This window comes from Chrysoperla carnea, chromosome 4 (assembly GCF_905475395.1).
Source record: "Chrysoperla carnea chromosome 4, inChrCarn1.1, whole genome shotgun sequence".
Taxonomy (NCBI): Eukaryota; Metazoa; Arthropoda; class Insecta; order Neuroptera; family Chrysopidae; genus Chrysoperla; species Chrysoperla carnea.
The window spans coordinates 51756586-51771190 of NC_058340.1; the positions used below are offsets into that span (position 1 = coordinate 51756586).

General features: G+C 28.6%; 1 protein-coding gene across 1 annotated transcript in view; it reads left to right on the forward strand.

The window, feature by feature from the left end:
• Positions 1-14605, forward strand: part of LOC123297992 (beta-1-syntrophin) — a 297307-nt gene that overhangs the window by 216146 nt on the left and 66556 nt on the right. The window lies entirely within an intron of this gene.

Below are 14605 nucleotides of genomic sequence, written 5' to 3' on the forward strand. Positions count from 1 at the left end.
ATCTCGGTAAAATTCTATAGAATAATTCGTTCATAGTCTATGTGACAGAACATTTCAATGCGTGCACTTCGCGCCCTTGAGCCATTTTTCCTATAAGGCTATTTTCGAAAAGATTTCACAAGTGAAAGTAGGACACGCTGTATTTTGTTTAAGTACAATGCTTGGCAAGGTAACTTGTTATTTTCTTTTTACTTGTACTTTTTTTTATAAAGAAAACATTCTTGTCTGTATCGATAATGTTTCTCGTAGAAGAGAGATATTTTATACTATAAAAATATATAATAAATAAATATTTTCTTATTCCAAGAGCTACGATGAAAATTGTAGATATTCATAAAAATAAATAAAAATTCATACAATTTATTAGCATATTGATAATGCTACAGTTTAAATGATGAACCATTTGTCATATCAGACATTTTAAGGACTGAAGAAAAGTGACCTATGTGGATTTTTTATCTGCGCATATTTATAATCCGAAGATATCAAAGTAGTAGCTATTCTTCGTTTGCAAACATATCGGCCTACAATATATATATAGGCTACACACGTTATTATACCCTATATATATGTAATATATATAAAGGAATATTAAGTTTAGTCCCAAATTTGTAACGCCTAAAAAAGGATGCTACCAACAAAATTTTGGTATAGGTGTTCATAAAGTGATCTAGTTAATCCATTTCTTGTTGTCCGCCCGTCTGTTCTGCTGTAGACACGATAACTCAAAAACGAAAAATCAAGCTGAAATGTTTACAGCGTGCTCAGAACGTAAAAAGTGAACTTGAGATCGTAAATGAGCAAAATAGATCAATCAGGTCTTGTGTCTACAGTACACATCTTGTAAACCGTTAGAGATAATACAAAAGTTGAATAAAAAATGTTATAAAAAAATAAACAACTTTTGTTTGACAACAAAAGTTTCAAACAACTTTGAAACATTTTTTCGTAAATGTCACTGTTTATCCGTGAGAGCGCCAATGTACAAAAAACTTTGGTGTACATTTTCTCCAAAACTATAAAAGATAGAGAGTTGAAAATTTGCAGGAAGCTTGAACTAATGGTCTTGTGAAACATTTCTCGCTAAACAAAAAATTGTATGAAATACTTTCGAAAATGTTCGAAATTTGTGTTTGTATCGTCTAATTAAAAAAAAAAATAGAAAAAAAAAAAAACCAATGCAAACTGATATTCAACACTTTCTATACAGGGTATTTCAACAAATAACTCAATCAATTGTTTTTCACTTGTTTTTAACATTTTTTTAAATAGAATTCAAATACAGAAATGAATTTTAATTATATTGTAAATGGGTGAAAAAAGGGTGAACTAATTTGCCAAACTAAACCTTGTACACTAAAGATATCTTCGATCCTTTAGAGGTTGGTTCACTCTCAGTATAGTGTTATTATTTTGTTTTCAATATTTAAGGTTGTAACTTTAATTTAAATAGTTTTTTTTTAATATGCACCAACTAGTTTTGGAGAAATCTATGAAAACATGTCAATCATCTACCGTTTTTCATAAGACCAATGTTAAATATGCCTACTTTAAAGTCATTTTTTATTTCAACAATCGGGGAACTTCTCCCCCCCCCCTTAAAATTTAAAGACTTGATTTATACTTAATCCATATAAAAAAAAATCAACCCTTTTATCCAAAATGGCCCTAGCACTCGTACATCCTTAAAGAAATACTTCTTTTATTTTTCAATAAGGACCGATTATTGATCCTAGGACTTACGTAAAAAAGTGAATTTATATATCTTTTAAAATACATATTTGTTACAATTAAATAACTTATTGGAACGTCATTTCCAGATAAATGCTTTTTCAGTCATATTCGCAGCAATATCTTACTAAAGACAAATGACATGATTGTAGTTTTAACAAATTAATTACAATTAAACTAAAATGATATTGTATTTCAATATAATTTGTTGTATACAATTAATTTATTCGTCTACTTTAATTAAAATCAAATTATTTTGAACTAACTATTGAAATACAATCATTTTAATTATATTGTTGAATTAATTGTTTAACTGAACTGACATGTAGTTTATTTTTTATAGAGATGGCGTTTTCTGGATGCCCTAAACAGTTTACGGGTGTTTTATCCATTTACTCATTCAAGAATACAATTTTAATGAAAAGTACCTGTTACATACTTCTATTTAATCGAAATTATAAACAAATGTAGTTTCGAGTCAGATTTTGCATCCGATGGAAGTTAGTCACAGATTCCCCGATTCGTATAGTATTCTTGTCTTTAACAATTAATTTAAGTATGATAGACATAACATCGAAAGTATTTCTAGTCATAATTATATTATAATAAAAAAATAGACTTTTTTAATCAAATCAGAGAATAAAATTTTTGGACTGAAAAATATATCGCTGTGTTTATAAAATTACGTCTCTTATCAAATTTAACCTACCTTTAAAAGTTTTGATATTAGAAAGAGGTCGGGGCCGATATTTCTCACAAAGGTGATTGTAAGATAAATTAAAACATCAAAAATGAAAAATTTGACCGAAAATTATTCAGTTTCAAAAAAATTTCATTCAGATGGGATAAAATTTTGGTGTATTACGTAAAAAATTGATTTTTTGAACTCTGTGACGTCATCAAAATAAAAAAAATTGAATTTTCGTCTATCATATCAAAATTATATCCAATTTTAATAAATTAAATATGGATTTGTACAAATTTTGGGTCACAATTTTTAAATTTGTGATCAAATTTAACCTGCCTTTAAGAGATGTGAAGATAGAAAGGGGCTGGTGTCGATATTTCGCACAAAGGTGATTATAAGCTAAATAACAACATAAAAATCAATAGTTTGATCCAAATTTAGTGGGTTTCAAAAAAAATTTCATTCAGATTAGATAAAATTTGGGTGTATTATGAAAAAAACTTTATTTTTTGAACTCTATGACGTCATCAAAATCCAAAAAATTTAATTTTGGCATATTACATTCAAATTATATTCAATTTGAATATACTAAGTATGGATTTGTACTTATTTTAGGGCATACTTTTCAAATTTGTGATCAAATTTAACATATCTCTAAAAGTTTTGAAGAAAGTAAAATCCGGGTACCGACAACAAAAGTTTCATTCAGATTGGATAAAATTTGGGTGTATTTTGAATAAAATTTTTTTTTAACTTTATGGCGTCTTCAAAATCCAAATTTTTTCAATATTTTACAGTTTCAGTTTTTTATTCCCCTTCGGATAGTTCGGATAGCATCGCATTTGTTTTTATATGTGTAATCTCTTAATCCTCTTTTACTTAGCAATTTTGTAGCGTTATATTCTGCAATTGATTTCTAATATTATTTTAGCTTGATTAGGTAATATGGAGTTCAAGAAGTTTGGATATTTTAAGGTTACCAATTCTTTTATAAGATTGTATCATATATTTCTTTAATCTATGAATTTCGAAGACATTGGCCTTTTGAAAAAACTTATTTCTTGTACGTATAAAAGATTGTACCTTTATTTTGTTAAAAAACTAAAGAGAAATAAAGGTGATATTAGGGAAAACGAAGCCACGAGTAAAAGCTAGAAAACAATACATAATATAGTATATAATATAGTATAATTTACAGTATTTTTAAACTAAATAAAGAAGCAAAATGATAATAAATATTTTTATACTCACAACAGTAGTAAATACACTTGAGTGTCGAAAAATATATCGAAAAAAATTAATTATCGAACTGACGTTGTAAAACCAATGTTGTATATCGATGTATCAAGTGTCTGACAGCTGGCTACACTTAGTTACCACATAATTTATCGTAGGTATTCTAACATTTGTTAGATTATTTGGTAAAATATAAATCATACTTTCTCTGTAACGGTCGTACCCTAGTGCCATACGAACACCATTTATATTTTTATTTGTTTGTTCATTTTGTTTTTTCGATAATTAATTATTTTATTTCTTATACAGAGATAATAAAAATCAATTTACACCTATTTAAAGTGTTGTTTTTGCTACAAAAGGAAATTATCTTAAAATATTAATGATGATACTTCAGACTACAAAGAATTTTTTTCTGCATCAAATTACAGGAGTTATTTTTTTACTGAATGTAAATTCACACATTTCTTACAAAAATAGTCGGGGGAGATGACCTCCATTTTTAGGCATTTTTTTATTTTTTTTTTTATTTTATACCCGGTGGATGCAACATTAAACGTGTTATTACTTCTTAAATATTAATAAAAAGTTTAAAGTTAAAGATTTAGGGAATTTGTAGATTTAAAAGTTGAGTTATTATCATTTCCATTTTGAGTTATTATGGAGATATAGCCTAAAACGGTTATCCTTAAAATGGAGGCACATCTTCCGCCTATTTTTGTAAGGATTTTGTGAATTTACATTCCTCCTGTAATTTAGTCCATTATGGAAAGGAGTAACTAGCTTCTATATAACCTGTATTATTAGCTTATCAGATATATTGGTAAAATTTAAATCAATTGAATGAAATAATCATTTATCTAGTGGAATAATTCAATAATGGAGCTAATTTACGAACGTTTAACTTCTAAATTCCGTTTAAAAGATTTTCGGGATTAACTGCCAATTCTATACGATTATTGTATTGGATTTTTCATCTACGAAATTAGCGTATATGTTAATAATCTTGCTTTTTTTTCTGATTGCGCTCTCGTTCTAAAACTTCATTTTAAAAGATAAAACTCATGAACAACGTTAAATATTAACTCATATGAATCTCAATGAAACGTAATTTAATCATTGTTAAATGAAGTTTAGAAACTCAATTAATAAGCAAGCCTCAATATTGGATTGCTAGGTATTTCAAAATACAATTTTAACTAAATCATGAATAAAATATTGATGTTCGTTTATACAAGGTGTTCCAGTTACTGGCTCATGGTAGTAGCTGGAACATGGTAGTTCTTAGCATAAATTGTATACCTGAATCGGGGGGCTTGAAATTCAACTACTTCACATTTCTGTTAAGCTACTAACGCATACTGTAAATTGGTCAGTTGTTTTTAATAATAAAGCCTATAATTTTTGAAAAGTTTAAAAAAAAAAAATTGTATTCATGCAAAAATGTAAAGAAGCCAAATAGTACTAGCTTCTATTTTTTTTTCTTTATAGGGATTTTTAAGTTCATTTGTGACACTTAAACTTTCTTACGTAGTTACGTATTCCAATATTTGATATCAATTAAACATAAAAAAGTTTAACTTTGATTTGGTTTCTGTTGAATGAATTCATTATTCGAAAAACTCATGTTCGAAAATTAAATGGTTGGCTTTATTTGTTAGAACAACTTTCAAGTTAAAATTATTTTCCCTCTTTTATCAATATTGTACAAAATATAAGTTTTAAAGGTATCTTGGTCAATCTCATCGTACTAGCCCTCACAATTTTCGAGCTCTAATATTTAAAACGTTTTTTTTGTAATAAGTGAAATTTACAAAAGTTAAAAAATTTCTCCTGTAAATTACCTTTTCTCTTAAAGTCTTTTCCAAACTGAACCGATTTTGAAGATCATCCCCAATTTTTTAGTTTTTTCGGATACGGAACCCTAAACTTGCACTTGAAAAGAACACTCTCCATTAAATTACATATTAAACGAAACAAAAATCAAAATCGGTTCATCCGTTTAATCGCTATAATGTCACAGACAAGCAGATAGATAGACAGATAAACATAGCGGTGAAACTTATAACACCCCTATTTTTAGATCGGGGGTTAAAAATGTATTATTTTACAGTTCAGTCTTAATTCAATTGGGGCACCTTGTATGTTATAGCCATTAAATAATAATTAGAATAACCCTAGCATGTGCGTTGATTTGTGTAGACGACAATCATATTATCTCTTACACCTGAATACCTTTTGTGAGCTATTACAGATAGACGATAGTAATAATATACATATATGTCTCTCTGATATCATATCAAAGAGGATACACACATGACATATACTCACTACTGACTGCTGACTACCTTTTGCATGATAACATGGATATGTATGCTATGATTTGAAACAGAATATGCTTACACATTGTACAATACTAAACTTAAATTATATTTTTTAATGATCACAAATTTTAGTTAATTTTTTTATTTTTAAACAGCAAAAAAATTTAATAAACTTTTCATTTAAAATATGAATCGTAAGTTAATGCGTTGTATCTCCTATACAGTAAACCATGAAATGCTCTGTAATTTCTGGGCACAAAACGATATGCCGAGAAAGCAAAGTTTACTTTCTAGAAAACAACACAGGAGGCTTACTAGAAGGTAACCGAAAGAATGATGATGTTTTCAAGTACAATAGAAATAACATTTTTTCTGTTTAAAAGGGAAAAACACTTGCTTTTACTATTCATTTACAAGATAACTATTCTGTTTTGTGTTTTAAAGCCCACTCAATGCTTTAGAATGGATTTTTGCTATGTTGTTATTCAATGTTAAACATGCTGAGGGGGTAAAGTTTGTAAAGAGGCACTGCAATTGACCTTGAATTTGATTACGTTCTGTACCAATGATACATGATAATAGGTACGAACTAAATTTTCAACAGTTAATTTCTCATGTGTTTTAGATTACTAAGTAGTAAGTACAGGCTAGCGTAGTACCTACAAGTGGAGTAAAATGAGATGTTTCACCTCGAGTCAATAAAAATACTAGTTGTAGTCATTGCTGGATGCTCAAAGATAAGGACGAAATCTCTAATAGACATTGTGCGTGCTAGCGAAAGTGACATTATGAGATTTTTATTATTGCAACAACATGCTATGATGCTGAGGTCTAGAATGAGTTGTTAAGATCACATTTTGAAAAAGGCCTTCTGTAATAGTTTATGGAAGTGATTCTAGGTAGATTAACATATGATTAAGGGTACAAGATCATAATGAATCATCTATCACAAATCTTGTAGCATGAATCCCAAGTTTTTTTGGAAAAATAGAAGAGTGTCCTTTATTATATTTTTTTAGTTAAAAAAAAAACACGCTGAATACAATTTTTTTATAAGTTAACAGAAAACACATTGATTAAGAAAAAAATTATTTTACCATAACAAAAGCTTCTTAAAATATTTTATAATGACTTTATCACCAGACGCTTTTTTACGATAATTTTTATTTTTTGGTTCAGCTTAGTACAAAAGCATGTTTTTTAGTTTTTTAAAGTATTAGGTATTAACATTATAGAATATTATCTGCGCCTCCACCATCAAATGTTTTTTAATAAATCGTTAATCCTGATGGAATCGTAGGGATAAATTTATTAAATTATTGTATTGTCATCAGTCCTTGATATATGTTAGAAGTTTTAATTCAATCCGACGCCTTGAAGTGAGCCAAAAACCACATTCAAAGATTCCGAGACATAGATATAATAGACATACCAAGCTAATAAAATAATGTTAAAAATGACTCTTCTTCACTTTTATAAATTGTAACGAATGTCACTCGATACTGAAAAGTGAGAAAGGTTGTTAATATGAAATGAAAAGAAAAAAAAATAGATTTGGTCTTTCTACCAAGTATCGCTATTTTGAAGTTTATCAACTTTTATGGGACAATGAATACGCTTTCTATAGTGTGGCGTATTCATTTTTAAATGTTATTATTTTTAAGAAATTTCTTAAACTAAAAGTTTACGAGACATCTTGTATATACAGTAGAAATAAGTCAAAATATTGCAATTACCATGATAACATTACTGTCAATGCAATGTCATTTTCACAGTAATGTAATGCGCATTCCTGCAGGTTCTGTGGAAGATGTAATACACATATCAACATGCTCTTCATATATGTTGAATGACTTTCAAACCTGTAACAATATAAATTGATTACAATCTGATGTATTGTCGATGTAATTTTCTGCACTTTTAGCAAGTGTAGCAAGATATTTATGTGAAACTGCGCAATACTTCATTGCATAGATAGGTATTGTTGAAAAACAACATTATTAACCCTTAAGTGAGTAACAACAAAAACAACTTCATCAGAGTAACGAGGCACCCGGGTACCCGTATATAGTTTTATCTAAACAATTCATTTTAGTAGTGAATTGAAGGCACCCGGATACATTGCCAATCTATTATGAGGATAAAAAAAGTTTAAGCTTTTTCCAAATACTGGGAATAGATTGACGTGGTCAAACTAAAAAAAATATCGTTTACACAAAGTTAAGAGCTCGCAGGAAACCACAGCTATTTACAATACGTAATATATAGGTACTTTTTCTTTTAATTGAAAATGCAAATGATACTCAGGTACCCCGCACTCTATTATGAGGATCTAAAAAGTTTAAGCTTCTTCAAATTTCATTTTCCTTTCATTTTGTGAAGGGGTTGACGGTGTCAACTACAAAAAAATTGGTTTACAATAAGTTAAGAGCTTTTAGGAAACCACATTTATTTATAATGCAAAAATAATACTTTTTAGTAGCTGACCCGGCAAACTTCGTACCGCCTAACAGTCGACTCTTTTTTTTAATACTTATTCTGCTATTCGGGCCACCAAAGCAATTTGACCATTATTAGTCGAATGTCGCTCTTCATGGGTCTGTCTTATCTGAATTATTTCACGTTCTTTTGCCTTTTGTCCGCCGCCTTTTAGGAGGCAAATTTAGTAAGTCACAAACACACAACACTTTTTTAATTTTATAGATATTTGTTAGATTTAGTAATATTATAGATGCAGAGCAAAGAGACGTTTAAATTTCAATTGACATTTTACCACAAACAATTTACATTTTACCATAGACAATTTGTTTTTGAGTAATGTTACAATAGTATTAATATTGATAAATATTGACATTAATTATACGATACTAACGTCACTCAATTGTTTTGCCTTCCCGGAATCCCTCTTCTAACTTTATGGTACGGTATTAAAGTTCAAATTGACTTTTAATTATTACTACGAATCCTCTGTATGGAAATAAAAAAAAGTGTTGTTTTTTTACTTTTTCAGGCATTTCTTTTAATTTTTCTCTCCGTAAGAACCATCCTCGTACTTCAAGGAATATTATAAAAACAGAATTAGCGAATTCGGTTCAGCTGCTCTCGAGATTTGTGCTTAGCAACACATTCAGCGATTCGTTTTTATACTATAGATTTTAATTAGATAAAAGGATACAGAAGTACCCCGTCAATCACATTAGGGTTAAAAAAAATTGATGTTTATTAGTACATTAACTATGTGTTTATTGAAATATTAACCATCCACAGTATTTTAATCTAAATTCCAACTGTAAATTAACTTGTTAAATGCTGTGTCACGAAATATCGTCAATTACTTGTGAAAATTGTTAAGTACAATGTAACATAGTATGTTTATTAGTATTTTATGCTAGATTGAAGTTAAAATTACAGTTTTAATAAAAAGTTTTTATATTAGTCAATAAGTTCATGTGTAAACTCTTCCTGATAACACTGAAGCCACTTTCTCTTAAGTCCTCTTCCGATACCATACTTAGATGTACCTTAGTAGCAGTATGAGTCATTAAATTGATTAAATTAAATAGTATTTGTATAATTGTCTTATATATCTAACAGATTTTATAGTTCTGAAAAATTGCAAGAATAGTGAGACAATTAAATCGACGCCAGCGCTGCCAGTGGATAATTTTCGCGTTAAAGATGTAAATTGTATAGCAAACGTCGAATTAAAATTATATACCAGCCCATTACAATTAATTGAAATAATGTTTTGTTGTGACGGCGGGAATCGAACTCGCTACCCCCGGCATACCGTATTGTTTAGTTTATGTAAATTTTTCTATCGTATATTTTACTTTTTATTTTGTATATTTGAATTCGGCAATTCCGTGGTCATTGTCAAAAGATGTCAGTCAATTACTTCGGAAGAAATTCCAGAATATGCGTTAAGGTTTGAAAATATTTGACATTAATGCGATATTTATTATTCGACAGAATTTTTATCATTTGATTCCAACATGCGTCGAATGTCTGCTACATATTACTTGAATTTTAAATGTTTTGATAGTCACACCACAAATTTTTCTTCTTTTATATAATAACTTTTAACCAATTATTTTCGATAGTTCGACAATTCCTAATTAGAAATATTATGCCCTGTTTTGTTTTTCTTAGTAATAACAGATGTTCGTATATTTGCAATAAAAACATTTTTTTACTTGATTGTTTCATGGTTAAAAGATTTAATTAAATTAAAATAGACAAGTAGGTATATAAATTAAATATTATACATTTTCATGATCTCTACATCTACACTCATTTTATAACGAGATAAAAGTTGTTAGTTTGTTGCTATGTTTATATGTCGAGGGTGATATATGGAAATAGTGAACCGATTATGATTGATGATGTGACGTATTTGTCTTTGGGAATAATATAGGTTTTACAGTGTCCTAGAAACTACAAAATGGCGAACAACATATTGCCTTGATTGTTTTTGAGATATCAAAAATTCTAAATCAAACAAGTGAAAACAAACAATTTACTGAGTTAATTGTTGAAATTCCCTGTTTAGAAAGTGTCTAATGTCAATGCTTGCATTATTTTTTACGAATTAGAAAACAAAATTTTCGAAAGTATTATCAGAATTTTCATAGTTTTTCGAGAATGTTTCACAGGACCATCAGACGAAGATACTTTTTGGAGAAAATGGACACCAACGATTTGTCCTTATTTGTGTCCTCAAGAGTAAACAGTGATGGTTACGAAAAAATGTTTCAAACAATAGTTGTTTACTGTTTAATAGGAAACATTTTTTATATATAAACTTTTTATTTTTTCGTTTTTGAGGTATCGTGATCAAAGACGGACAGACGGACAATCAAAAATGAACGAATTACGTGATTTTATGAATACACCTAGCAAAATTTTCTCTGCACCATCAATATTTCTAAGCGTTACAAACTTGGAACTAAACTTAATATACCTTGATATATATTTCATATATTCAGGGTATATAAAAAATTTCTTATACTCACGATATATAAAAAAAATCGCTATTTGGGAGGAAGCAAGACATTTGAAGAGCTTAACGGTGCTTAAAGAAGGATAAAAGGAATCAATCAGGGGTTAAGAAGTGTTAAGAGAATTGATAAGCGACGTGTACGGATAACGGCTAGTTGTATGTATATATTTTTTTACGCAATTATAATCTGTTTTATATGATTTGATTGCTGATGGTAGGTAGGTAAACTTTCACTATATTATAGTAGGTAGTAATTGTGTTTTTATATCGAATAAAATTACCAACTATATAACCATCAACATATTATGCACGCAATTTATAATAATGTAACACGCACAAAAGACTATATATCACCAACCAATCACTAACCATCAACGATCCCCCTACTACTCACCCTACTCCAATTCATACTAGCAAGGAATCATCCCTCATACACTTGACTATATGGCACCATCTTCATTATTATAAAATTATACATGGTTTTCCTATGTGCGCTCATCATTGGTAAACAACCAGAGTATCAAGATGGTTTTTCGAACTGTGTTCCTTTTATTGCACGTTCTAATTTGTTTGCTGATTGGGACCAAACAAAGTAGAAGAAATAAAAACGACCCCAAAAACCGACATGTATCTCAATGTCACAAAAAATGCTCGTTTTAAAACATTCTAAGTGTTACTATTATAACATAACATATGATGCGTACGCTTAGAATGTTTTAACTGTGGCACTTTTTCTGACAGTGAGTGTAGGTTACTTAGAAAACTAAACCTTTTTAATCGATTCAGCTTGTCATGAATTTTGAGAATATGCAAAAATATTTTACAATCTGTCAATTTGTATTTTTTGTCCAAAGTTTATGTTTTTTCATTCAAAAAAATTGAGTTTTGATTTATCAGAAGTTTCCATATTGGAGATAATTTAAAGTAAGTACAAGGAAATTTTATGTTATGTCATAATAAATATCTTGATCAAGCCAAATGAAGGTATTGTAAGCACATATTGGGTTGACTACTAATTCAGAAGTATGTATTTTTTAAACTAATATTACAATTAATTCAGAAAGTATTGAGTTAAAGTAGCTATAATATTAAATTCTTTAAACAAGCAAACAAATATTTGACTATTTAAATTAATACTTTAAATTGAACTTTAAATATTTATTAAACACGACAATCGAAGACTACATGAAACTGAACCAGGCGGCAGCAAATCGAGGAGTATGAGGAAAATACTTACTGCCTGATTTGTCAGAATTTGCGTACGAAGTCACGGGTATTGGCTAGTACAAAATAAAAGCGTCGTCACTCTACGTATATAGTAGTAACTAGTAATATAGAAGGAATAGTAAATGTGTGTAACTTGAGAAGTTATTTTACACTTTCAACAAGTACGTAACCTATACAATAAAGTTTTCAACGGTATAAGGTTGGTTACCTACACCACCACCAACTGGTACCATGTACCTACTACACCTTCTTACCTTTTATTTCACCTACATAATATATATATTTTATTCAATATGCATTCCCTAACATCATCGAATTAATAATTAAATACATATATATGTGTATGTGTTACTATAACATCCTTATATCTACAAAGAGTTTCTTCTAAAGCCTAGGTAGTTTTTATACCATGTATATGAAATATACATAGTATATTAAGTTTAGTCCCAACTTTGTAACGCTTAAAACTATTGATGCTACGAAAAAAAATTTGGTATAGGTGTTCATAGAATCACCTAATTAGTCCATTTCCGTCTGCCTGTCTGTCTGTCGTCAGTCGTCTATCGTCTGTCCGTCTGTCATCACGATTAATCAAAAACGAAAAAAGATTTCAAGCTGAAATTTTTATAGTGTGCTTAGGACGTTAAAACTCAGGTCCAGTTCGTAAATGAGCAACATAGGTCAATTGGGTCTTGGGTTCGTAGGACCCATCTTGTAAGCCGTTAAAGATAGAACAAATGTTTAAATGTAAAAAATGTTCCTTATAAAAAAATAAACAACTTTTTTTGAAATATTTTTTTTGTAAACATCACTGTTTACCCACGAGGGCGCTAATTAGGTGAAAATTTTATAGTATGTATTAATATGGGAATATCAGTTATGTGTGTGTGGCTATTTAAGAGTGGATATCTTTCTTTATTTGCGTGACGTCAAAAAACAAACGATTGCGTCATCAACACTGTCTATACATGGTTTTTCAACAATTAACTCAGTCAATTGTTTGTTTACACTTGTAATAGTTGTTATTACGTTTTAAATTAAGATTTTAACGACATAATGTCACGAGTATCAACTGTAATCGTGACTAAAACAGCTGTATATTTACAAAATTTTGTGTGTCTGCCCAAGTAAATCATTTTTATCGAACTCATTTGATTTAAGGTAGTTCTCTTTGTACTTAAATGACAGTTCTCTTTGTACAAATATCTTTTGTAATTTATGTGCAATAATTTTTTCGAAATATTGACAGTTTAAAACGTCACTTTTTATTTATTTTTTTTTAAGGTAAATGAAAAAAACAATACAATTTTTTCATTCAAAATATAGCAAACATTGAAATTTTTTAAATCAAAGTTCAGTTACCATGGGAACGACGCATTACTTTATTAAATATGATTGTTTACATGGGCATATAAATATAGTGATTGTATATATGTTTTACATTAAAAATTTAATACTATTTCCTAACATATATTAAGTAATGATGTTAATTTTCATTTAAAAATATTATTAATTGTTTTTTTCAATAATTTTTATTTTAGTACAGCTTTTACTATCAAAATTCTCAATTTTGAACATTAGCACACTGCAAATTTAAAAAAAGTATAGTTGAAAGAAAAAATTATATTCGTTGTGGGCGGAATAATTTTTAATAATCTCGAAATGAAAATGATACTATGTCGTTATTTGTAATTTTTTTGAAAAATGAAGTTATAAAATTCTACCTTGAACATTGATGTAACTTTCTTTATTTCTATATGTGTTTATGATACTTGAAATGTGGGTGTAAGAACTATATATTACTACATATTACATACTTTCATGGTAGTACTCTTATCATTACAAGAATGTAAATTGGTTAAAATTGCATACGGAAAGTTATTATTACAATTAGTATATGTAACATCGGATATAACATTAAAGATTCAAATACAGTGCCCATACAACCGAGGGACTTTTGGGTTACATAACCTGAATGAATAACATTAACAGGAAAGTTTATATATCTTACATTTTTAATTATCATTTAATAAAATTTTTAAACTATTGAAGTGAAATAATGAATTTTCTATCTGATGATAATAGAGCTGTGAACCTTTGTAAGAGAGAACTTTAAGTCGGATAAATTTCGAATATATTAAAACTAAGTAGGTATGAAATACGTCTTGCATCTTAGAGCATCTGCGTTAAATAACGATGTGCGATAGTAAAGCAATTAATATTAAAATAATAATAATTAGTCGATTTCCATGTGGAATTTCGCATTGCGGTGAAATAACATTTGTCTAGTCGGCCCATGACAAAATATCAACAGTAATTTATTTCTTTTTATTGTGTAGGCAATTTTATTACAGATTTGATATACAAATTACATACTGAACAAATTTATAACTTAAT